This window comes from Aptenodytes patagonicus, chromosome W (assembly GCF_965638725.1).
Source record: "Aptenodytes patagonicus chromosome W, bAptPat1.pri.cur, whole genome shotgun sequence".
Classification (NCBI taxonomy): Eukaryota; Metazoa; Chordata; class Aves; order Sphenisciformes; family Spheniscidae; genus Aptenodytes; species Aptenodytes patagonicus.
In genome coordinates, this window is record NC_134981.1 from 11,670,535 (window position 1) to 11,683,027 (window position 12,493).

A 12,493-nucleotide genomic window follows, 5' to 3' on the forward strand; every position below is an offset into this window, starting at 1 on the left:
AGTATCATAGCCTACAAGAGTTGGGAAGAAATTTTTCTATCATCGTGTAATTATCTAGTTACATTAGAAGGGTGAAAGGGGATTTGATTTCCACTGAAATCTCAGGTGCTAGCCTCTATGGGAAATATGATGACTAGATGAAGTAGCAGTCTATGCTAGGATGGAGACACCGATCATTCATAGATTTTAAGACTAGAAGGGACCATTATGATAATTTAGTCTGACCTCCTGTATAACATAAGTCTTATAATTTCATACAGTAATTCTTGCTCTGAGCTCCTAACACATTCCTGTGCATTAGTAGAACAGTTTTAATAAACCAAATCCTTAAGTCTTACTTTGGCACAGAACAGAAAGTGGAAGTCAATAAGAGGGAAGAATATCTCAGTCCTTTCTCTGTCCCACTGAAATCAATAACTTCACCTGAGTACATAATAAAGTACAGTCAATAAAGGATTTCAGAGCACAGACCCATATTAATATCCTGAAATCCTGAATAGTGTAGAAGGTATAAGCCAAGTTTAAATATTGTAATTTATTTTAAATTGGTGAAGAGCATTATAGAATATTATAGCTTAGACTAACTGTAAATGGCTTGTTAACATTTCTGAATTTTATTTCTGTATCACCTTTAGCACCGTGGGGACAGTTAGACCACACCTGATTTACTGTTAGTGTGCTCCTTCTGCTCTAAGCATGTCCTTCTATTTTGACAATGTTTTTCTGTGCCAGAGGAGGTCTTCTAACACACAGTGTTACCAGCCTGTAACACTGAGAGCTGCTTCAGCTTATTGCAGGGTAATGTTACTCTTCCTGAGCCTGAAGTTCTCTGTGTTTTTTCTTGACTTCTGTCACTCACTTATTTCTCAGCTCAGTTAACTGACTCGTGTTCATGCAGTTGAGCCCAAACTTTCACACAGGTGGATTTTTCCTGTGTTTTCCCTCTGTTTTCATTGTCTCAGTTCTTTCATCTTTCATCTGGGATAGGGAGATGGGGGAAGAGAAAACTTGCAATAGTCTCGCAATGTAGGCAGACAACCAGCTTTATACTGTAGTACTTTTTTGCTGGTGAGTGGTGGATACATGTGTCTTAGCTACTCCTGGGACAGCCTAAGCAATGGGAAAGATAATTTAGACAGTTTCAGAGGAAGTGTTGTTTGTATTCCTCCTCTCTTTTACTTTCTATGCTTGTATCACAGTCATATCTTCCCTTCAGTAGAGCTAAGTTCCTCAAAGGCATTATCAACTATGTTCAATATGCTCTTTTGCTTTTAAATCTTTTTAGAAGGTGTCAAGACTGAACACATGGAAGACTGTTGTGGCAAAAGGAAATTGGGTTGTAAATTTTCATGGGAGAAGCTGTACGTGTCTGTATTGGGCAGAATCAACTGGTGTGATTCTGACAGAGGCTTGTGATGAAACAGTAGTATAAACTTCAATCTTTAGATGGATCTGTGAATTGAATAAGGGAAAGTGTGATTTGGATCTTAAGTTCACAGAACTAATTAAAAACAGCATTAGAAAACCATTGTATAAAGGGAAGATGGATACTTACTTCAGTAGTGTTCAAACTTGCTTGATTTTTTTCTAAAATATTTACAAACAGAATCACTTGGCTTATATAGAAATACTGGCATGTGTTCCCCAGGATTACGGATCAAATAACAGGCTGTTCATGATAATACCCTTATCTGTATACTAATTTAAGGTCTAACCTGCTACTTAAAATAACATATTAAAATAAAATAAGTAAATTAGCAAGGAAAAGTGTATTTAATTTTTAACAATGGACTCTAAAAGCTTGGTTTCCAAAACCTGATTTCCAAAATTTATGCAAAAAATATTTTGCATATACTGGTTAGTTTAGACAATAGCTGTATGACACAGTATTGTTAGCTACATCAGCAGCACCAAACCTGAAAACAGACTTGCTATATATTATATATATAAAAAATATATGGTGATGGAGGAGGCAATATGCTCCAAAATTCCTTCCTTTTGGTGACTATGCTTCTAAATTTTTTTCAGTCCAATCTTTAGTTATACTGCAGTTTAGTCTTCATTGCAATCGTAAAATACAAATAAAGTGTAAAAAGACCAGATTGTCAGTTTAAGGTGGATCAGACCAGCAATACTCAGCAACTTTGCACATAATCACTTCTGTCTTTATTTCTGTACTCAGGGTCTTTAGAAAGAACTGGGGAAAAAAAATCTGTTTTTCTTGTCATCTATCTTAGTATTTATTTTTTCCATGTATTGTTTTGCCTGGAAAGTAAACTCAAACTGATTATTTTCCCTTTCACTTGACAGTCAGTTTCATTCCTATTTCTCAAGTGCTTATGCGTGTGTGTTCAGATTTTTGAAGCGTCAAGGACATTCACACATCCCCTTTTTTGCACTGATTTCCTTTTATTTTAGCAGTATGGAAAACATAACAGTATATTCACAGTATTTCCTTCAAAATATGTACATCGTTGCATTAAAGTATCTTTTGACCAATCTACTCAGATAAAGAGATCTCAAAAATATCCTGACTATATGACCTGAGTTGCTAATGCCAGAATAAAAATGCAAGTGGAAAAAGGGAGTATATATGGGTTTTATTTCAATTTATTTTCCCGCTTCTTGGATGGCCATTATAGAAACTACACAAACTAACCTGAGGAAAGAGGTAGGATTTAATCTACTGTATCATTATTTTCTAACATCTTCCCTTTATTCTGCTGACACACAGCTATCTGTCAAATGTACCAGGGCAGTCTGTATTTGAACTTTATTCAAACATGAGCAAAATTAAGAAAAGATTTGGCAGATTGACACATAGTCCCAACACCAATACTTCTCTAGCATAAAAATTTGTAGGTGTGGATAAGCTCCCCTGTGTATCACCAGGCTGTAAGCAGGCCTGCGGATAGGATAGTAGAGAAGTAGCTATATTTGTAGATGATGGAAAGTTTCAGGAACTCTGAATGTACATTGTTTTAGAAATGGGACTGCTCTTTGAAGCAGGGATTCTCAGCTTACAGGCTGAGTTCCTCAGGCAACTTGCCAGGAGAATTCATGTGATCTATCATCTACTTACAAAAGTTTTTTCCTGGGAAATACTGAGCTCTGATGTAGGCCATGCAGCAGATAGCAGTGATATTAGCTGTCTCTTGATCGCTGTCTTTCCTGGATCATCTCTCCATCCCTTTGCATTGTTACACAAGTACAGAGCAAATAAAATGCATATGAACTGTGCCATCCATCATTGAATAGACTAAATGTTTTCATTAGCTAGACTAAATTTGCACAGGCAGGCACAGAACTGGAGACCTGTGTGATATCATGAGAAAAAGACTTGGGAATAAGTCCCAGAAGGACAAGTGTGCTCCACTGATGTCCATTACCATGTAATTGCACTGTGAGTTCAGAATGGTTCTATTATTATTTTTATATATTTTCATTATCGTTAATTCATATAACCATAAGGATAAAAGAAACCCTAGCTGTAATTACTCTTTCCACCTAACAATTAATATACAGCTATTCTGACATTCAGGTACCTTAGCTTCATGATAATATTAGCTATTTTTTCTGAGTTGCTATTTCTGATATAAATAACTGCAAAGGAGGGCAATCACAGGTTTAATTTTGTGGCTGGATTTCGCTATTTCCTCATCAGTCCATGTTCTTATCTCTGCAAATGAACGCTAATATGCTATGTTTGTGCCCAAGAAACACCACATTTTATTGAATTTTCATCATAATTATTTGTCCTTGCATTTCCTTTTTAGGAATATAAGTTGATTTGTTCTGTAGTTAGCTGGGCCTGCAAACATATATAAACAACATGCAATATAAAAATAAAGAAGTCAGAATTCTGCCTCAGTCTTTGTTGCTTCTTAAGAAGAGAATGAAATGCAAAGATGAGATATTTGTGAAACTTTAGCTTCCTTCTGGATTTAACTCAGAAGCATATAAAAACAGGAAGTAGCAACTATTTGGAGCTATAAGTAATAAGTCTAATTCCCAGTAGTTCTTACATCCTAATTCCTCAGCAATTAGTGTATGTGTAATATGAAATGTATTTGGTTAAAAGGAACCCTACCCCACACAGACAAACCCTCCCCAAGCAGAAGAGAAGGAGCACCGAAAAATTAACCTTTAAAAAAGAAGCAGGTTTAAGATTTAGATATCTCTAGGCTAATGCTTTCAGAGAAACACAATTATGAGCCAAATAATTTCCCATTTTGTCCTCACTCTTATAATCTGTGCAGGGTTAGCTACCAAAAGGAAATACCAGTCTGCTGAGACAATGAAACTGAGGACAGCCTGTGTGAATATTGTAGATGCTTCAAGATATTTTCTACAATTCCCTACATTTATGCCCCTGCTTGTGGGGGTGAAAAGCAGCACGGACTCCGGCAGACACGGCAACCAAAGACCTTTATTGCTTTTTGTTAGCATCTTTTATAGCAAGCAGAAGTGTACACGCGCTACCTGCAGCTTGCAGATAGGTTATAGCCTTGTGTTCACGCGCATCTATGCTCTAGCAGATTGGCCCGTTCTTTCTGATCATGCGAAATGCCCTCATGGCCTTTATCTTGTTTTTCTCCTTCCAGCTGCACATTCCTTTCTCCGTTATTTTCTGCTTAAGTGCCTTGTCATGCCAGGTGGTACAGTGTTTGCTCATTAAAATCAAACTCAGGAATGTCCGTTAGTGAGATTCCCATCCCCACACCTGCTGACACATTGTCCATCTTAGAGTGATTCTTCTCACAGTCAAAACTATGATGACCCAAAGGAGCACTGGGCTTCTTGAACGATGAGAAAGGTATCTTTATTTTTCTTATTTGTTCATGTCCCTCTCTAGCACCCTCTGTGTGCCTGAATTGTCCATGTATCTGGGGTTTACTCTGAAGACTCCTTGTTAGGGTAGCAGATGGCTGGGGACCTTAAACTGCATGGTATGAGTTTTATGAAAGGCCAGTCTGGGCCAGAACACCAAAGGATAAATGTAATCACATTATAAAGCATGAGAGTGCTGGAAAACAAAGAAGAGGGATATAGTCTATAAAATATAGATACACTCTGATGGAAATGTAACAAAAATATATGGATTCACTGAAACTGGTTAGTGCAAGAATAAGGGAAAATGGGGTGGGGTTCAGCATTCAAAGATCAAAAAAATCATAAGTTACAAAAAAGCGTAGCTTAATTTTAGAGGTTTTTTTTTTTTATCCTTTATGTTGATTTAATAATAACTTTTTTTTAAAAGTGGGAACAAAAGGAAAGCAAAAGCGCAAGGTTTTAAAATTATTTTTTTCAGCATTTTACTCATAGGCAGTTTCCTCTTAGTTTAACTACACTTTGAAATCTAAAACTTTGCTAGTAATATAACATCCATATTCAGGCTACATGGTTCACCTTGTGTTGGGAAAAGGTGAATTTTAAATCATGGAGCATATTGTAAAATATCCTCATTTGTTTAATGTGTTTTTATCTCTTATGATTGTATCATCCCTGATTCATTTAGCTCAATGGTGACTCCTGGGTTTTCTTCAGATTTACTGCAATAGGGTTTCTCTTTCTGGTATATCTGATATGCAGAGGAGTTACCTCCTGTCATTTCATTCAGAGATGGCTGGAAAAAAAAAAAAAGGACCTGGGGGTGCTGGTTGACAGCCGGCTGAACATGAGCCGGCAGTGTGCCCAAGCGGCCAAGAAGGCCAATGGCATCCTGGCCTGTATCAGAAATAATGTGGCCAGCAGGAGCAGGGAAGCGATCGTGCCCCTGTACTCGGCACTGGTGAGGCCGCACCTCGAATACTGTGTTCAGTTTTGGGCCCCTCACTACAAGAAGGACGTCGAGGTGTTAGAGCGTGTCCAGAGAAGGGCAACGAAGTTGGTGAGGGGTCTGGAGAACAAGTCTTATGAGGAGCGGCTGAGGGAGCTGGGACTGTTTAGCCTGGAGAAGAGGAGGCTGAGGGGAGACCTCATTGCTCTCTACAACTACCTGAAAGGAGGTTGTAGCGAGGTGGGTGTCAGTCTCTTCTCCCAAGTAACTAGTGATAGGACGAGAGGAAACAGCCTCAAGTTGCGGCAGGGGAGGTTTAGATTGGACGTGAGGAAAAATTTCTTTACTGAAAGAGTGGTGAAACATTGGAACAGGCTGCCCAGGGAAGTGGTGGAGTCCCCATCCCTGGAGGTATTTAAAAGACGTGTAGATGAGGTGCTTAGGGACATGGTTTAGTGGGCATGGTGGTGTTGGGTTGACGGTTGGACTCGATGATCTTAGAGGTCTTTTCCAACCTTAATGATTCTATGATTCTATGAAATGCTAATGCTAATTTTATAGGGAGGAAATCTTTGTCTGCAGTTTTATTAGTAATATGACTCCAAATTATCTTACAGGTGTTTTTTTAGTGATGAGGTTAGACTCCATCTCAATCTGATAAGGAATTCCTAATAAGGGGAAATTAGGCCAGTACTCACAGAAAGAATAAAGTGCCATATGTCCTGACTTTTCATAGTGATCATTAAATCCCAGGAGGGTATGTACACAGTGTATTCAATTCTGAGGAAAACAAAGAAAGTCTTGATGAAGCAGTTACAGTTTTCTAACAAACAGCTAATTAGGATCAGGATATTAGGTACTCTGGTTAATATAAGAAGAGAAAGGATATGTCTGTAAGCAGAGAACTCCGCAAACTAATCTCTTTTTTCAATCTTGATAGTTTATTTTTATGCATGAGCATAAGCAATCATGATCTGAGTTGATATTTTTCAGCGAAGTTGATATTTTCAGCGAAGCCACCGAGGTGAAGGGCTCCGGAGCGGAGGATCGCGACGGGGGGACCCTTCCTGAAGCGGCAAAAAACCGCGGCCAAACCCGCGAAAAGCAAAACCGCAGGGAGCGAGAGGGAGCCCCAGCCCCCCCATTCCCCGAGCCGGAGGAGGGCGTTCCTGACGAGCGGCAGCTCTGACTCAGCGTGGGCGGGGACAAGAGGGGCGGTGGCAGTTTAAAAACCCACTGTACCCGCCATTTCAGCGAAGCCACCGAGGTGAAGGGCTCCGGAGCGGAGGATCGCGACGGGGGACCCTTCCTGAAGCGGCAAAAAACCGCGGCCAAACCCGCGAAAAGCAAAAGCGCAGGGAGCGAGAGGGAGCCCCAGCCCCCCCATTCCCCGAGCCGGAGGAGGGCGTTCCTGACGAGCGGCAGCTCTGACTCAGCGTGGGCGGGGACAAGAGGGGCGGCGGCCTAACCCCCTCACTTAGAAGAGCAGCCCCAGGGAGCGCGAGCGACCCGGAGCGCGGCGCGGCAGTTTGCGCGGCAGTTCGCGCAGGGAAGGCGCAGCCCCGCTCCCGGCTCCAGAGGCTAACTCAACTGGTAATCGTCGGCTTCCGAGAAGAGGACCGGCTATGGTTTTCACTCGGCCGAAAGCCGTCGCCAGAAGGAATGTGGCGACACGGACAGAGCTCACACGCAAGCATACAGCTGTCCAGGTCTCTGGCTGCAGGGAGTGCCTGAGCCTGTCAGCTGTACCGGAGGGCAGCAGAGACACCACCTGTGTGCGGTGTGACCAGGTGGATGATCTGCTCGGCCTGGTGGCAGAGCTGAAGGAGGAGGTGGAAAGGTTGAGGAGTATCCGGGAGTGTGAGAGGGAGATAGATTGGTGGAGCTGCACCCTACCGTCCCTGAGGCAGAGGCAGCAGGTGGAGGCTCCGCGAGAAGCAGAGGATCCCCTGCCTTCTTGCCACCAGGTAGAAAGAGGGGACCTAAGCGACGGGGGGGAATGGAAACGGGTCCCTGCTCGGGGTGCCAGGCGAACCCCCGCCCGGCCTCCCCCACCTTCCTGGTTGCCTTTACACAACAGATATGGGGCCCTGGAACTTGAGGGCCAGGCAAGCGAGGATGTAGATGAAGGTCCATCCGGGGGGTTGCCTAGGGTGAGGCAGTCAGCCCCACGCATTATGACTGCCGCTGCTAAGAAAAAAAGGAGGGTAATTGTCATAGGCGATTCCCTTCTGAGGGGAACAGAGGGCCCGATATGCCGACCGGACCCGTCCCACAGGGAAGTCTGCTGCCTCCCTGGGGCCCGGGTCAGAGACATCACTAGGAAGCACCCTGGTTTAGTACGGCCTTCTGATTACTACCCGCTGCTGGTTATACAGGCTGGCAGTGATGAGGTTGCAGAGAGAAGTCCTGCAGCGATCAAAAGGGACTTCAGGGCACTGGGGCGACTGGTTCAAGGATCGGGAGCACAGGTAGTGTTTTCCTCTATCCCTACAGTGGCAGGGAATGATACCGAAAGGAGCAGGAAAACACACCTGATCAACGCGTGGCTCAGGGGCTGGTGCCATCGGAGGAATTTTGGTTTTTTTGATCATAGAATCATAGAATCATTGAGGTTGGAAAAGACCTCTAAGATCATCGAGTCCAACCGTCAACCCAACACCACCATGCCCACTAAACCATGTCCCTAAGCGCCTCATCTACATGTCTTTTAAATACTTCCAGGGATGGGGACTCCACCACTTCCCTGGGCAGCCTGTTCCAATGTTTCACCACTCTTTCAGTAAAGAAATTTTTCCTTACATCCAATCTAAACCTCCCCTGGCGCAACTGGAGGCCATTTCCTCTCGTCCTATTGCTTGTTACTTCAGAGAAAAGACCAACACCCACCTCGCTACAACCTCCTTTCAGGCAGTTGTAGAGAGCGATGAGGTCTCCCCTCAGCCTCCTTTTCTCCAGGCTAAACAACCCCAGTTCCCTCAGCCGCTCCTCCTAAGACTTGTTCTCCAGACCCCTCACCAGCCTCGTTGCCCTTCTCTGGACACGCTCCAGCACCTCGATGTCCTTCTTGTAGTGAGGGGCCCAAAACTGAACACAGTATTCGAGGTGCGGCCTCACCAGGGCCGAGTACAGGGGCACGATCACTTCCCTACTCCTGCTGGCCACACTACTTCTGATACAGGCCAGGATGCCATTGGCCTTCTTGGCCACCTGGGCACACTGCCGGCTCATGTTCAGCCGGCTGTCGACCAACACACCCAGGTCCTTCTCTGCTGCGCAGCTTTCCAGCCACTCTTCCCCAAGCCTGTAGCGTTGCATGGGGTTGTTGTGGCCGAAGTGCAGGACACGGCACTTGGCCTTGTTGAACCTCATACAGTTGGCCTGGGCCCATCGATCCAGCCTGTCCAGGTCCCTCTGCAGAGCCTTCCTACCCTCGAGCAGAGCAACACTCCCGCCCAACTTGGTGTCGTCTGCAAACTTACTGAGGGTGCACTCAATCCCCTCATCCAGATCATCAATAAAGATATTAAACAAGACCGGCCCCAGTACTGAGCCCTGGGGAACACCGCTCGTGACCGGCCGCCAACTGGATTGAACTCCATTCACCACAACTCTCTGGGCCCGGCCGTCCAGCCAGTTTTTGACCCAGCGTAGAGTCCACCTGTCTAAGCCGTGAGCCGCCAGCTTCTCTAGGAGAATGCTGTGGGAGACAGTGTCAAAGGCCTTGCTGAAGTCCAGGTAGACCACATCCACAGCCTTTCCCTCATCCACTAGGCGGGTCACCTGGTCATAGAAGGAGATCAGGTTGGTCAAGCAGGACCTGCCTCTCATGAACCCGTGCTGGCTAGGCCGGATCCCCTGGTTGTCCCGCTCATGCCTTGTGAGCGCCCTCAAGATGAACCGCTCCATAATCTTCCCCGAAACCGAGGTCAGGCTGACAGGCCTGTAGTTCCCCGGATCCTCCTTCCGGCCCTTCTTGGAGATGGGCGTCACATTGGCAAGCCTCCAGTCATCCGGGACCTCCCCCGTTAACCAGGACTGCTGATAAATGATGGAGAGTGGCTTGGCGAGCACCTCCGCCAGCTCCCTCAGCACTCTCGGGTGGATCCCATCCGGCCCCATAGACTTGTGAGTGTCCAGGTGGCATAGCAGGTCATTGACTGCTTCCTCCTGGATTACGGGGGGTTCATCCTGCTCGCCGTCCCTGTCTTCCAGCTCAGGGGGCCGAGTACCCTGAGGATAACTGGTCTGCCTGTTAAAGACTGAGGCAAAGAAGGCATTGAGTACCTCAGCCTTTTCCTCATCCTCAGTGACAATGTTCCCCCCTGCATCCAATAAAGGATGGAGATTCTCCTTGGCTCTCTTCTTGTCATTAATATATTTGTAAAAACTTTTTTTGTTGTCTTTAACGACAGCGGCCAGATTGCGTTCTAGCTGGGCTTTTGCCTTTCTCATTTCTTCTCTGCACGACCTAACGAGATCCCTGTACTCTTCTTGAGTCGCCCGCCCCTTCTTCCACAAGCGGTAAACTCTCCTTTTTTTCCTGAGTCCCAGCAAGAGCTCCCCGTTCAGCCAGGCCGGTCGTCTTCCCCGCCCATTCTTCTTACGGCGTATGGGGACAGCCTGCTCCTGCGCCTTTAAGACTTCCTTCTTGAAGATCGTCCAGCCTTCCTGGACCCCTTTGCCCTTCAGGACCGTCTCCCACAGGACTCTCTCAACCAACGTCCTGAACAGGCCAAAGTCCGCCCTCCGGAAGTCCATGGTTGTGGTTTTGCTGCCCCCCCTCCTTACTTCACCAAGAAGCGAGAATTCTATCATTTCATGGTCGCTAAGCCCAAGACGGCCTCCGACCACCACATCTCCCACCAGTCCTTCTCTGTTTGTAAACAGCAGGTCGAGCGAGGCACCTCCCCTAGTAGCCTCACTTACCAGCTGTGTCAGGAAGTTGTCTTCCACACACTCCAGGAACCTCCTAGACTGCTTCCTCTCTGCCATGTTGTATTTCCAGCAGACGTCCGGGAAGTTGAAGTCCCCCACGAGAACAAGGGCTAGCGATTGAGAGACTTCTGCCAGCCGCTTATAGAACGCTTCATCAGCCCCTTCATCCTGGTTGGGTGGCCTATAACAGACTCCCAGCAGGATATCTGCCTCGTTGGCCTTCCCCCTCATCCTTACCCATAGACACTCAACCGTACCATCATCACAATCGTTGAGCTCTAGACAATCGAAACACTCCCTAACATACAGGGCCACCCCACCGCCTCTCCTTCCTCGCCTGTCCCTTCTGAAGAGTCTATAGCCATCCATTGCAGCACTCCAGTCATGAGAGTCACCCCACCATGTTTCTGTGATGGCGACTAAGTCATATCTCTCCCGCTGCACAATGGCTTCCAGCTCCTCCTGCTTGCCGCCCATGCTGCGTGCATTGGTGTATATGCACTTGAGCTGGGCTATCGATTTCGCCCCCGGCATCGGCACGCCACCCCTCGGCTCATCTCTAGCGAGCCTGGTTTTATCCCCTTCCCCCTTCGAACCTAGTTTAAAGCCCTCTCAATGAGCCCTGCCAATTCATGAGCCATGATCCTTTTTCCCTTGTGAGACAGCTGAACTCCGTCTGTCACCAGTAGGCCCGGTGCCATGTACACCTCCCCATGATCAAAAAAGCCAAAATTCCTCCGATGGCACCAGCCCCTGAGCCACGCGTTGATCAGTTGAAATTGCGTTGGCCAGGAATCGAACCCGGGTCAACTGCTTGGAAGGCAGCTATGCTCACCACTATACCACCAACGCTGTTGGGGAGGTTTATGGAGAGGAGGTTTATGGGGAGGCAATCATGGGGAGGTTTACATGGCACCGGGCCTGCTGGTGACAGACGGAGTTCAGCTGTCTCACAGGGGGAAAAGGATCATGGCTCATGAATTGGCAGGGCTCATTGAGAGGGCTTTAAACTAGGTTCGAAGGGGGAAGGGGATAAAACCAGGCTCGCTAGAGATGAGCCGAGGGGTGGCGTGCCGATGCCGGGGGCGAAATCGATAGCCCAGCTCAAGTGCATATACACCAATGCACGCAGCATGGGCGGCAAGCAGGAGGAGCTGGAAGCCATTGTGCAGCGGGAGAGATATGACTTAGTCGCCATCACAGAAACATGGTGGGGTGACTCTCATGACTGGAGTGCTGCAATGGATGGCTATAGACTCTTCAGAAGGGACAGGCGAGGAAGGAGAGGCGGTGGGGTGGCCCTGTATGTTAGGGAGTGTTTCGATTGTCTAGAGCTCAACGATTGTGATGATGGTACGGTTGAGTGTCTATGGGTAAGGATGAGGGGGAAGGCCAACGAGGCAGATATCCTGCTGGGAGTCTGTTATAGGCCACCCAACCAGGATGAAGGGGCTGATGAAGCGTTCTATAAGCGGCTGGCAGAAGTCTCTCAATCGCTAGCCCTTGTTCTCGTGGGGGACTTCAACTTCCCGGACGTCTGCTGGAAATACAACATGGCAGAGAGGAAGCAGTCTAGGAGGTTCCTGGAGTGTGTGGAAGACAACTTCCTGACACAGCTGGTAAGTGAGCCTACCAGGGGAGGTGCCTCGCTCGACCTGCTGCTTACAAACAGAGAAGGACTGGTGGGAGATGTGGTGGTCGGAGGCCGTCTTGGGCTTAGCGACCATGAAATGATAGAATTCTCGCTTCTTGGTGAAGTAAGGAGGGGGGGCAGCA

General features: G+C 46.5%; 1 protein-coding gene and 1 non-coding gene across 2 annotated transcripts in view; one reads left to right on the forward strand and one right to left on the reverse strand.

The window, feature by feature from the left end:
- Positions 1–12,493, forward strand: part of LOC143172166 (uncharacterized) — a 97,628-nt gene that overhangs the window by 38,245 nt on the left and 46,890 nt on the right. The gene's annotated exons all lie outside the window — the stretch shown is intronic.
- On the reverse strand, positions 11,498–11,569 carry TRNAG-UCC (transfer RNA glycine (anticodon UCC)). The gene has a single exon. It is a non-coding gene; the product is annotated as a tRNA-Gly (tRNA).